At 46.8% G+C, this 13122-nt stretch overlaps 1 non-coding gene across 1 annotated transcript; it reads right to left on the bottom strand.

The window, feature by feature from the left end:
- Positions 1-4207: 4207 nt before the first annotated feature.
- On the bottom strand, positions 4208-4314 carry LOC115900502. Its single transcript, XR_004060186.1, has one exon. It is a non-coding gene; the product is annotated as a U6 spliceosomal RNA (small nuclear RNA).
- Positions 4315-13122: the final 8808 nt, after the last annotated feature.

Genomic DNA, 13122 nt, shown 5'->3' with positions numbered 1-13122 from the left:
TTCGAGATCAGCCTTAGGACATAGTAAGATCCCCACCTCTACCAATGAAAAGTAAAATACATGCATAAATTTTATTTATTTATTTATTTATTTATTTATTTAGAGACAGAGTCTCACTCTGTTGCCCAGGCTGGAGTACGTTAGTGCATACTCCACATGTGGCCTAAAATACATAAATACATTCTGAAATAAGTAAATAAAGGCCAGGTGTGGTGGCTCATGCCTGTAATCCCAGTACTTGAGGCTGAGGTGGGTGGCTCATCCGAGGTCGGGAGTTCGAGACCAGCCTGATCAACATGGTGAAATCCCATCTCTACTAAAAATACAAAATTAGCTGGGCATGGTGGTGCATGTCTGTAGTCCCAGCTACTCAGGAGGCTGAGGCAGGAGAATCGCTTGAACCCGGGAGGCAGAGGTTGCAGTGAGCCGAGATCGGGCCATTGCACTCTAGCCTCGGTGACAGAGCAGAAACTCCATCTCAAAATGAACAAATAAAATAAAGTAAAATAAAATAAAACAAGTAAATAAATAAAAAGGGTGAGTATGTTCAGGAGGGTGCCTGGGAGCAAGTGGAGGCTGACGAGTGTGTGGGGACAGAGGTGGAGCCTCTTTACCGAGGACACCTATGGCTTCATGTGCCCTCTCTGGGAGCCGTGAAGGGGGTTTCCCTGTTCCTCATTATGGTCATCACTACCATCCTTCTTTCTGTCTGTCTCTTCAGTTGTAAAATGAAGATAACAGATCTACATTGTTCCTCAATTGGATATTTTTACGATGAATGGGTCATTATATAGGGTTTTCATGCATTTTGGTTTTTTGTTTTGTTTTGTTTTGTTTTGAGACAGAGTCTTACTCTGTCGCCTAGGCTGGAGTGCAGTGGTGCCATCTTGGCTCACTGCAAACTCTGCCTCCCGGATTCAAGCGATTCTCCTGCCTCAGCCTCCGAAGTAGCTGGGATTATAGGTGCCCACCACCACACTGGGCTAATTTTTGTATTCTTGGTAGAGACGGGGTTTCGCCATTTGGGCCAGGCTAGTCTCGAACTCCTGATCTCAGGTGATCCTCCCACCTCGGCTTCCCAAAGTGCTGGGATTACAGGCACAAGCAACCATGCCCAGCCTCATGCATTTTAAAATGAGATGTTCCAGGGACTAAAACTGCTCAGGGACCAAAGAAAAAATGAGTCCAGAAAAAGAGTTGGCTGAGAACATTACTGAGGAGAATTTACCCTGCTGCTGCAGGTGGCTAAGAACATAGACGACCACTGCACGGCCGTGTCTCCATGGACCAAAGTGGGAAAATGTCTGGCTTTGCTCTCTGCTGCCTTATCAATATGCAGCTGACAAAGGGCTGGGTTAGTTGAGGCTGGAACCACTGGGTGCCATGCATGTGCTAACAATCCACACAGGCCAGCAGGCACTGCCCCATTGTTCTGTACATTGATCAAGAATATGACAGTCAGGGCCACCACCACTTTGTTCCTGCAATGCAGGGAAACTGCAAATCTATGAAACTCAAAAACATTGCTCAGAGAATGTGCTTAGGGAAATTGCATTTCTCCCAGACATAGCAGTCTTGCTGTCTACTTCCCACACAGGAATGGCAGATCAAGTATTTAGAAGGGGCTGCTCTCTGTCTGGGATTCTCCAAGGAGCTGTTGGAATAGTAAATGCCCTTTTAACTGGCTAGTCAAAAATGGAAAAGCAGGTGCCTTCTCTCCCTTCTCCAGCGCTCTCTCCCCTTCAGTCGAGCCTTCCAGCCGTTGTCAGAGCAGAACTGCCCTGGGGTTCAACATTGGTGGTGAAGGCAGCTGCCCAGTTTTGAGGAGGGCAAAATCTCTCTGCCCCCAGTCCCTAACTCACATCCCCATCAAATGTTGGGAGTTCCACCGTTAGAGATGCAGCTGGGGCCGGGCGCAGTGGCTCACGCCAGCACATAATCCCCGCATTTTAAGAGGCTGAGGCGGGTGGATCACCTGAGGTCAGGAGTTCAAGACCAGCCTGGCCAATATGGCGAAACCCCATCTCTACCAAGAATACAAAAATTATCTGGGCGTGGTGGCATGTGCCTATAATCCCAGCTACCTGGGAGGCTGAGGCAGGAGAATTGTGTGAACCTGGGAGGCGGAGGTTGCAGTGAGCTGAGACCATGTCGCTGCACTCCAGCCTCAGTGAAAGAGCAAGACTCTGTTTCAAAAAAAAAAAAAAAAAAAAAAAGAGCGATACAGTTGGGCTTGATGCAGTGGCCACATTTACAATCCAGCACTTTGGGAGGCCAAGGCAGAAGGATAGATTGAGCCCAGCAGTTCTGGACCAACCTGGACAACATAAGGAGATCCCACCAAAAATAAAAATAAAAAAAGCTGGGCATGGTGGTGCATGCCTATGGTCCCAGCTAATCAGGAGACTGAGGCAGGAGGATTGCTTGAGCCCAGGAGGCTGAGGCTGCTGTGAGCTATGATTGTACCTCTGCAGTCCAGCCTGGGCTACAGCATGAGACACTGTCTCTAAAAAAAATAAAATAAATTTTAAAAAGTACAGTTGGCCCTTGAGCAACATGAGGGCTGAGGTAGCAACCCCTGTAGTGCTGACTCCCCAAAACCTTAACTACTGATAGCCTGCTGTTGACCAGAAGCCTTATCTGTAACATGAACTGTCAATTAACCATGTTTAGTATAAATATTCTATACTATATTCATACGATAAAGTAAGCTGGAGAAAAGAAAAGGTTATTGAGAAAATCATAAAGAAGTTAAAATGTATTTACTATTCCTGAAGTGAAAGTGGATCATCATAAAGGTCTTTATCCTCATCATCCTCACACTGAGTAGGCTGAGGGGGAGGAGAAAGAAGAGGAGGGGTTGGTCTTGCTGTCCCAGCGATGGCAGAGGCAGAAGTGATGTAGGGGTTGGGAGGCAAGGCAAGAGAGGCAGGTGCACTTAGTGCAACTTTTATTGAAAAAAAATCTGCATGTAAGTGGATCCCTGCAATCCAAACCTGTGTTGTTGAAGGATCAACTGTATTTCTCTAGGGTTTCTTAGTGACACTGGAGAAGGTGCTTTAAAATGCCAGTATGGGCCGGGCACGGTGGCTTATGCCTGTAATGCCAGCACTTTGGGAGACCAAGGCAGGTGGATCACCTGAGCTCAGGAGTTCGAGACCAGCCTGGTCAACATGATGAAACCCTGTCTCTACTAAAAATAAAAAAATTAGCTGGGCACGATAGCACATACCTATAATCCCAGCTACTCAGGAGGCTGAGGCAGGAGAATCACTTGAACCCGGGAGGCAGAGGTTGCAGTGAGCCGAGATTGCACCACTGCATTCCAACCTAGGCGACAGAGTGAGACTCTGTCTCAAAAAAAAAAAAAAAAAGAAGTTTTTAATTTTGATGTAGTTCAATTTATCTATACATTTTTTGTTGTCTGTGCTTTTGGTGCCATATCCAAGAGATCATTGCCAAATCCATTGTCATGAAGTGCTTTCTCTGTGTTTTCTTTTAAGAGTTTTATAGGGCAGGTACAGTGGCTCACAATTGTAATCCCAGCACTCTGGGAGGCTGAGACGAGAGGATGGCCTGATCCCAGGAATTTAAGACCAACATGGGCACCACAGTGAGACCCCAGCTCTTAAAAAAAAAGGTAAGAGGCCGGACGCGGTGGCTCAATCCTGTAATCCCAGCACTTTGGGAGGCCGAGACGGGCGGATCACGAGGTCAGGAGATCGAGACCATCCTGGCTAACACGGTGAAACCCCGTCTCTACTAAAAAATACAAAAAAACTAGCTGAGCGAGGTGGCGGGCACCTGTAGTCCCAGCTACTCAGGAGGCTGAGGCAGGAGAATGGTGTAAACCTGGGAGGCGGAGCTTGCAGTGAGCTGGGATCCGGCCACTGCACTCCAGCCTGGGCGACAGAGCTAGACTCTGTCTCAAAAAAAAAGAAAAGAAAAGAAAAAAAAGGTAAGAAAGAAAAAGAAAAAAAAGAGTTTTATCATTTTAGGTCTTACATTTAGGTCTTGGATTCATTTAGAGTTGATTTTTGTGTATAGTGTAAGGGTCCAGGTTCATTCATTTGCATGTAGATATCCAGTTTTCCTAAAATCATTTGTTGAAAAAACTCCTTTCTCCACTGACTAGTCTGGGGACCCTAATTTAAAAACTATTGGACTATATGTATGAGAGTTTATTTCTGGACCCTGTATTCTTTTAATTTTTTAAAATAATTTCTCACTTTTGATTGTCATCCTTGCACAGGGGCCATGCTAATCTTCTCTGTATCTTTCCAATTTTAGTACGTGTGCTGCCAAAATGGGCACTTCTGGGCTTTCTTTTCCATTCCATTATTCTATATGTCTATCTGTATGCCAATACTACACAGTTTGTTTGTGTTTTTTGAAATAACGTCTCACTCTGTTGCCCAGGCTGGAATACAGTGGCACAATCTTGGCTCACTGCAGCCTCAACCTCCTGGGTTCAAATAATCCTTCCACCTCAGCCTCCTGAGTAGCTGAAACTACAGGTGTGCACCACCATGCCTGGCTAATTTTTGTATCTTTTGTAGATGGGGTTTTGCCCGGGCTGGACTATACTGTTTTGATCACTGTGGGTTTGTTTTTGTAATAAATTTTAGAATTAGGAAGTGTGAGACTTCCAACTTTATTTTTTATTTTTTTATTTTATTTTTATTTTTATTTTTTTTTGAGACGGAGTCTCGCTCTGCCACCCAGGCTGGAGTGCAGTGGCCGGATCTCAGCTCACTGCAAGCTCCGCCTCCCGGGTTTTACGCCATTCTCCTGCCTCAGCCTCCTGAGTAGCTGGGACTACAGGAGCCCGCCACCTCGCCCGGCTAGTTTTTTGTATTTTTTAGTAGAGACGGGGTTTCACCGTGTTAGCCAGGATGGTCTCGATCTCCTGACCTCGTGATCCGCCCGTATCGGCCTCCCAAAGTTCTGGGATTACAGGCTTGAGCCACCACGCCCGGCTATTTTTTATTTTTTATTTTTATTTTTTACCAGGTCTCACTCTGTCACTCAGGCTGGAGTGCAGTGGCACAATCTCGGCTCATTGCAACCTCCGCCTTTCAAGTGATTCCCCTGCCTCAGCCTCCTGAGTAGCTGGGATTACAGGCACTCACCACCATGCCCGGCTAATTATTTTTTTTGTTTTTGGTAGAGACGAGATTTCTTTTCTTTTCCTTTCTTTCATTCTTTCGACGGAAAGAAAACAGATTTATTTGGCTGTCAGTTCTGCAGGTTGTACAAAAAGCATGGTGCCAGCATCTGCTTCTGGGGAGGCCTCAGGAAGCTTCCACTCATGGGGGAAGGAAGGTTGGAGCCAGGCCCAGTGGCCTGTCCCTGTAATCCCAGCTACTCGGGAGGCTGAGGCAGAATGATCACTTAAGGCCAGGAGTTCAAGACCAGCCTGGACAACATAGCAATACATTTTTTTTAAATCATCAAGGTCATGAAAAACAATCTGAGAAACGACCACAGCCAAGAGGAGCCTAATGAGGCATGACAACTCCTCTAACGTGGTGTCCTAATGGGGCCCTGGAACAGAAAAGGACAGTAGCTCAAAAGTATGGGAACCTGGCCCAGCGTGGTGGCTCACGCCTGTAATCCCAGCACTTTGGGAGGCTGAAGTGGGCGGATCACTTGAAGCCAGGAATTCGAGACCAGCTGGCCAACATGGCAAAATCGTGTCTCAACTAGAAATACAAAAATTAGTCGAGCGTGGTGGCACGCACCTGTAGTCCCATCTACTCAGGAGGCTGAGGCAGGAAAATCATTTGAACTTGGGAGGCAGAGGTTGCAGTGAACCAAGATTGTGCCACTGCACTTCATCCTGGGTGAGGGAGTGAGACTCTGTCAAAAAGAAGAGAGAAAAGAAAGAAGAGAAAAGAAAAGAAAAGAAAAGGAAAGGAAAGGAAAAGAAAAGGAAAGAAAAGAAAAGAAAAGAAAAGAAAGGAAAAGAACAGAAAAGAAAAGAAAGAAGGAAAGGAGGAATTTAGGAGAATCACAGAAAGAATTTCTTTCTTTCGAATAGGGTCTCAATCTGTCACCCAGGCTGGAGTGCAGTGGTATGATCACGGCTCACTGCATCCTTGATTTCCCAGGCTCAAGCAATCCTCCCTACTCAGTCTACCGAGTAGCTGGAACTATAGGTGCACACCACCATGCCTGGTTTTGTAAAGACAAGGTCTCCCTATGTTACCCAGGCTGGTCTCAAACTCCTAGGCTCGAGCAATCCTCCTGCCTCAGTCCCCTGAAGTGCTGGGATTTCAAGCATGAGCTATTGTACCCAGCATGATTTTCTTTTTTTCTTTTCTTTCTTGTTTTTTTGAGACGGAGTTTCGCTCTGTCACCCAGGCTGGAGAGTAATGGTGTGATCTCAACCCACTGCAACCTCCGCCTTCCAGATTCCAGCGATTCTCCTGGCTCACCCTCCCAAGTAGCTGGGATTACAGGTGCATGCCACCACACTCGGCTAATTTTTGTAGTTTTCAGTTGAGATGGGGTTTTATCATGTTGGCCAGGCTGGTCTCGAACTCCTGACCTCAGGTGATCCACCTGCCTTGGCCTCCCAGAGCGCTAGGATTACAAGTGTGAGCCACCATGCCCCGCAAAAAGTACTATTTCTGAAAATAATTTTTTGTTAGATATTAGGCGGCACGAGTGCAGATTTCTTAACATGCATATATTGCACCGTGGTAAAGTCTGCGCTTTTAGTGAACCCATCACCTGAATAGCGAACATTGTACCCATGCGTAGTATTTCAACCCTCAGCTCTTCTCAGTCTTCAATGTTTATTATTCCACTCGTGGGTACCCATTGTCCAGCTCCCACTAATGAGAACATGCAATATTTGACTTTGTGTTTCTGAGTCATTTCACTGAACATTTCACTGAATAATGGCCTCCAGTTCCATCCATCTTGCTACAAAAGACATGATTTCATTATTTTGTATGTCTGAGTAGTATTCTGTGATATGAGCTGGGTGCAGTCGCTCACACCTGTAATCCCAGCACTTTGGGAGGCCCAGGTGGGCAGATCACCTGAGGTCAGGATTTTAAGACCAACCTGACCAACATGGAGAAACCTAGCTCCACTAAAAATACAAAAAATTAGCCAGGCTTGGTGGTGCATGCCTGTAATCCCAGCTACTCGGGAGGCTGAGGCAGGAGAATCGCTTGAACTGGGAAGGCGGAGGTTGCAGTGAGCTGAGATCGTGCCATTATACTCCAGCCTGGGCAACAAGAGTGATACTCTGTCTTAAAATAAAATAAAATAAAATAAAATAAAATAAAATAAAATAAAATAAAATAAAATAAAATAAAATTCTGTGGTATGTATACCACACTTTCTTTCTTTTTTAAAAAATTAAAAAAAATTTCAGGCCGGGCACAGTGTCTCACGCCTGTAATCCCAGCACTTTGGGAGGCCAAGGCGGGTGGATCACGAGGTCAGGAGATCAAGAACATCCTGGCTAACACGGTGAAACCCCGTCTCTACTAAAAATACAAAAAATTAGCTGGGCGTGGTGGTGGGTGCCTGTAGTCCCAGCTACTCGGGAGGCTGAGGCAGGAGACTGGCGAGAACCCGGGAGGCGTAGCTTGCAGTGAGCCGAGAGTGGGCTCCTGTACTCCAGCCTGGGCGACAGAGCAAGACTCTGTCTCAAAAAAAAAAAAAAATTTTAATTCAAGCAATTCTCCTGCCTCAGCCTCCTCAGCTCGGATTACAGGTGCCCACCACTATGCCCTGCTAATTTCTTATATTTTTAGTAGAGACAGGGTTTCACCCTGTTGGCCAGGCTGGTCTTGAACTCCTGACCTCAGGTGATCCACTCACCTCTGCCTCCTAAAGTGCTGGGATTATAGGCGTGAGCCACTGTGCCTGGCCTCGTTCTTATGTTTTCAGTTTTCTTGCTGCTGGTGCAGAATGACATCAGGCATGAACAGCTGAACTGCAGCCTGGATTCCCATCTCTGCTGGCTCTCCTGTCCTAAAGCCTAACATCCCTGAGGGCCTTCTGGCAACCTGAACGTGGTGGAGCTGTGGTGTCCTTCTCCCTGATTTTTATTGCAAGGCAGCAAGCAAGTCACAGTCAGTAATTACCTCCCGGGTAATTGCACAACTTTTGTGTTGTGCCTCACAAGCCTGGTCTCCAGCCACTTATATACGTGCAGAATGGAGGGTCTACATGATGGGATCTGCCACCCCAAAGGGCATGATTGGAAGATAACCGGCCAGGTTGTGCCAGAGTTTTGTTTTGTGATCTCCCAAGGACACAGCCTTCAGAGAGTTAGAACCAAAAGATCTTAAAAAGCCTTGACATTTGCATAACAAACACTGCTTATTTGTCTCAAATGTTTGGAATAAGTCTGTAGATAGAACACACCAGATTTATTGTGTTTCTAGAGAAGAACACAATGGAAGTTAATTATGACTATGTAAAATTAAAAGTACCCTGCTGAAAGGTGACAGGGAGAGTAAGGGAGGCAGAGAGAGGTGGAGCCCGGAGCTGTTGCTTTTCATGAAGACTGTCTGTGCAATTTGGATTAAAAAATAATAATAATAATCCAGCTGCCCACCGTCTGGGAAGTGAGCAACTCCGTCCCGCCGCCCCGTCTGGGAAGTGAGGAGCGCCTCTGCCTGGCCGCTGTGCAACCTTCCAAGGGTGAAGTGACAGCCTTGTGTGTGATCTTTTCTGTCTTCCCCAAGTTTGCATTTTCGACGTTAAAGTTTACTTTTTAGTTACAAAATAATAATAATAAAATTAGAGGGCTGGGTACAGTGGCTCATGCCTGTAATCCCAGCACTTTGGGAGGCTGAGGCGGGCTGAGGTCGGAAGTTTGAGACCAGCCTGGTCAACTTGGTGAAACCCCATTTCTACTAAAAATACCAAAAAACTCAGCTGGGTGTGATGGTGCATGACTGTAATCCCAGCTACACTTTGGGAGGCTGAGGCAGGAGAATCGCTTGAACCTGGGAGGTGGAGGTGGCAGTGAGCCAAGATTACGTCATTGCACTCCAGCCTGGGCAACAAGAGCAAAACTCCGTCTCAAAAAAAAAAGTAGAGACAGGGTCTTGCTCTATCCCCCAGGCTGGAGTACAGTGGCGTGATCATAGCTCACTGTAACCTTGAACTCCTGGGTTCAAGCCATTCTCCTGCTTTAGGCTCCCATGTAGCTAAGACTACAGCCACGTGCCATCACGTGTAGCCAATTTTTTTTTTTTTTTCAGAGATGGAGTCTCACTATGTTGTCCAGCCTGGTCTCGAATTCCTGGCCTCGAGCAATTGTCCCACCTCAACCTCCCAAAGTGCTGGGACTACAAGCATGAGCCACCCACCACACCTGTCATGCCTGTTTGGAATATTTCTTTCTTTTTTTTTTTTTTTAGACGGAGTCTCGCTCTGCCGCCCAGGCTGGAGTGCAGTGGCACGATCTTGGCTCACTGCAACCTCTGTCTCTCGGGCTCAACCAATTCTCTGCCTCAGCCTCCCGAGTAGCTGGGATTACAGGCGCATGCTACCACGCCTGGCTAATTTTTGCATTTTTAGTAGGGAGGGGGGTTTCACCACCTTGGCCAAGCTGGTCTTGAACTCCTGACCTCTTGATCCGTCCGCCTCGGCCTCCCAAAGTGCTGGGATTACAGGCATGAGCCACTACGTCCAGCCAAGCTGTTTGGATTTTTAAAAGCAGGTGCATGTAGCAATTCTGTCACAATTTTGACAAAATTAAGCAATATACTAAAATATATTAAGCAATTCATTTACACCTACCCACAGTCATATAGCATTAAACAGAAGGCAACCTTTGGAGTCTGGGGACTGTATTCAAGGTGCTCTATAAACATCCATTATATTCTGCTCTTATTCCTTTGCTGCCACTGAAGGTTGAAGTCACACCCGTTACTTAGCAGTCTGTTTGAGAACGTGTTCAGAAATGAGCAGAGACATTCATCAAGAGAAGCACATTTGACAGGGTGAGCTGGAGTCCATCAGACCTCACAGTCAAGGACTGACAGGACCTGAGCCCAAAGACTGGCCTCTCCAGAACCATCTTTCCACCAAGTCGAAGCCTCGGAGGCAGCGTGGATTTGTCACAGAAGCACATTGTAAGTTCTGGCCTTAAAGGAAAAAGCCAGCTAGGCGCGGTGGCTCATGCCTGTAATCCCAGCACTTTGGGAGGCCAAGGCAGGCAGATCATCTGAAGCCAGGAGTTTGAGGCCAGCCTGGCCAAGATGGTGAAACCCCGTCTTTACTAAAAACAAAAATTAGCCGGGCATGGTGGCAGGTGCCTGTAATCCCAGCTACTCGGAGGCTGAGGCACAAGAATCGCTTGAACCCGGGAAATGGAGGTTGCAGTGAGCCGAGATTGTGCCACTGTACTCCAGCCTGGGAGACAGAACAAGACTCTGTCTCAAAAAAAAGAAAAAAAAAGGAAGAAGCTGGGGTTAACTTCTGGGCTGGAGCAAGTAGATGCATGGCAGGCACAGACTGGGCCAGTCAAGGAGGACACTCCTCGGCAAAGGTCAGGCAGTCCCCTGGCTCTTCCATCCTCTTTGTCAGAAAGAGTATTTTCTGTGGTCTTCTAGAATTTTAGATGTGTTCTGCAGAAGGCTTTTCCTGGGGGAGAGGATTTTGAAGCAAATGCTGTCCACGGTCTCCGCAGGGGATGTTAGAACATGGTGTTCTAATAACAGTCCTTGGCTGCAGCCAGAGAGCTGTCAGGCTTCCTTCTGGGGGTCAGGGTGCAGTTGGCGGGAAGATGAAGCAGGCTTGGAACCGGAATGCTTTCTACAGGCGTCCTGGGAACGTGCTCTCAGCAGGCCATCCCGGGCACTGCGGATGCATGGGACCGCTGCTTTTCTGGGTTGTTTCCTTTTTCTACAGGTGAGTCCCAAGAAGACCACCTAGACTGTCAGAATACCATAGACTTTTTCTCCAAGGGATATTCAATCCCAAATGAATAGAAACTTCCCATGTTCCCACAGAAGCCGTTTTTTTTTTTTTTTTTTTTTTTTTTTTTTTTTTAATTCTTAGATTTTATTTTGTAGCAACAGGGTCTTGCTATGTTGCCCAGGCAGGTCTTGAACTCCTGGCCTCAAGATGTCCTCCCACTTTGGCCTCCCAAAGTGCTGGGATTACAAGCATGAGCCCCCATGCCTGGCCCATAGAAACCTTTTTAGTTAGCAGGTGGAAGGGAACAGGTTTACTTCTTTCCAAATAAACCCAAGGGTTCCAACTAATTTGTTTTAAAAAGCATCCTTTAACAAGCCCAACCTTTACTTTTTAAAAATACTACTATAATGTTGTTTTTCCTTAAGGTTTATAAACACAGCATTCAAGAAGTTTCTTTTCCTTGTAGGATTTTGCCTACAATAAATAGCATGCTGCTATGGGGTGACCATGTGGTTCAAACTGCCTCGATTCAGCCAGCTGTGGGGCAAATTAAAAGAGAGATGATACTTTTTAGAGTAAAAGTTGGCCAGGCACGGTGGCTCACACCTGTAATCCTAGCACTTTGGGAGGCCAAGGTGAGTGAATCACAAGGTCAGGAGTTTGAGACCAGCCTGGCCAATACGGTGAAACCCCGTTTTTACTAAAAATACAAAAATTAGCCGGGCGCGGTGGCGTGCATTTGTAGTCCCAGCTACTTGGGAGGCTGAGGCAGAAGAATTGCTTGAACCTGGGAGGCAGAGGTTGCAGTGAGCCAAGATCACACCACTGCACTCCAGCCTGGGCGATAGAGCAAGAGTCCATCTCAAAAAGAAAAGCATGAAAGTCTTGGCCGGGTGCGGGTGGCTCACACCTGTAATCCTAGCACTTTGGAAGGCCGAGGCGGGTGGATCACCTGAGGTCAGGAGCTCGAGAACAGCCTGGCCAACATGATGAAACCCAATCTTTACTAATAATAACAAAAATTAGCCAGGCGTGGTGGCACACGCCTGTAATTCCAGCTACTTGGAAGGCTGAGGCAAGAGAATCGCTTGAACCTGGGAGGCAGAGGTTGCAGTGAGCTGAGATCACACCACTGCACTCCAGCCTGGCTGAGAGTGAGACTCCATCTCAAAAAAAAAAAAAAAAAAAAAAAAGGTAAAAGTCGTTATTTAAAGACAGTTATGTGGGCCAGGGTGGATGTTCACACCTGTAATCCCAATGCTTTGGGAGGGATTGGGGTCAGGAGTCCAAAATCAGCCTGGGCAACAATGAGACTCTGTCTCTACCAAAAAAAGAAAAAGGAAAAACAAATAATAAAGGCAGTAATGGTAAACCAATATTTTAAAAAATGCTTCATTTCAAAATATTGTGCTTTCTGAATAAATCTAAAGAAATGAATGTTATCCATTCATTCAACACATATTTACACAGAAGCTGGGTGTGGTGGCTCACGCCTGGGATCCCAGCACTTTGAGAGGCCAAGGTGGGCAGATTGCTTGAGTCCAGGAGTTTGAGTCCAGCCTGGGCCACGCAGCGAAACCCCATCTCTACAAAAAAATTTAAAAGTAGCCTGGTGTGGTGGATTGTGTCTGTAGTCCCAGCTACTTGTGAGGCTGAGGCAGGAGGATAACTTGAGCCCAGAAGGTTGAAGCTGCAGTCAGCTAGGATGGTGCCACTGCACTCCGGCCTGGGCGACAGAGCAAGACTGAAAAAACAAAACAAAACACAAAAAAAAAAACAGAGAGAGGGAGAGAGAGAAAGAGAGAGAACAATCCCTGCCCTCCTTGAACCAAGGCTTTCACCTTTGAGTGGCAGAAGACAGATAGGAAATAAACAAGCAAGCAAACCAAAATATTAGATGGCATCAGTGCTATGGGAAAGAACAAGACAGAGAAAGGAGAGGAAGCCTGTGGGTGCATGCGTGTGTGCGTGTGTGCGTGTGTGCGTGTGTGCGTGTGTGTGAGAGAGAGAGAGATGGCGGGGTGGGAGATGGTAGGGTAGGATGGAGGGGCTGCAATTCCAAGTAGGGAGTAGTCAAAGAAGGTTTTGCTGAGGACAACATTTGAGCCCAGATGGGAGGGACACAGCTACGTGCAAATCTGGGTGTGAAACAGCTGGAAGGCCCGTGTGACAGAAGTGGAGTGAGGGAGGTGGACTTGGAGGTGGTTGGGGAAGCGGAGG

Source organism: Rhinopithecus roxellana, chromosome 11, assembly GCF_007565055.1.
Source record: "Rhinopithecus roxellana isolate Shanxi Qingling chromosome 11, ASM756505v1, whole genome shotgun sequence".
Taxonomy (NCBI): domain Eukaryota; kingdom Metazoa; phylum Chordata; class Mammalia; order Primates; family Cercopithecidae; genus Rhinopithecus; species Rhinopithecus roxellana.
This window is presented reverse-complemented; position numbering and strand designations above follow the sequence as displayed.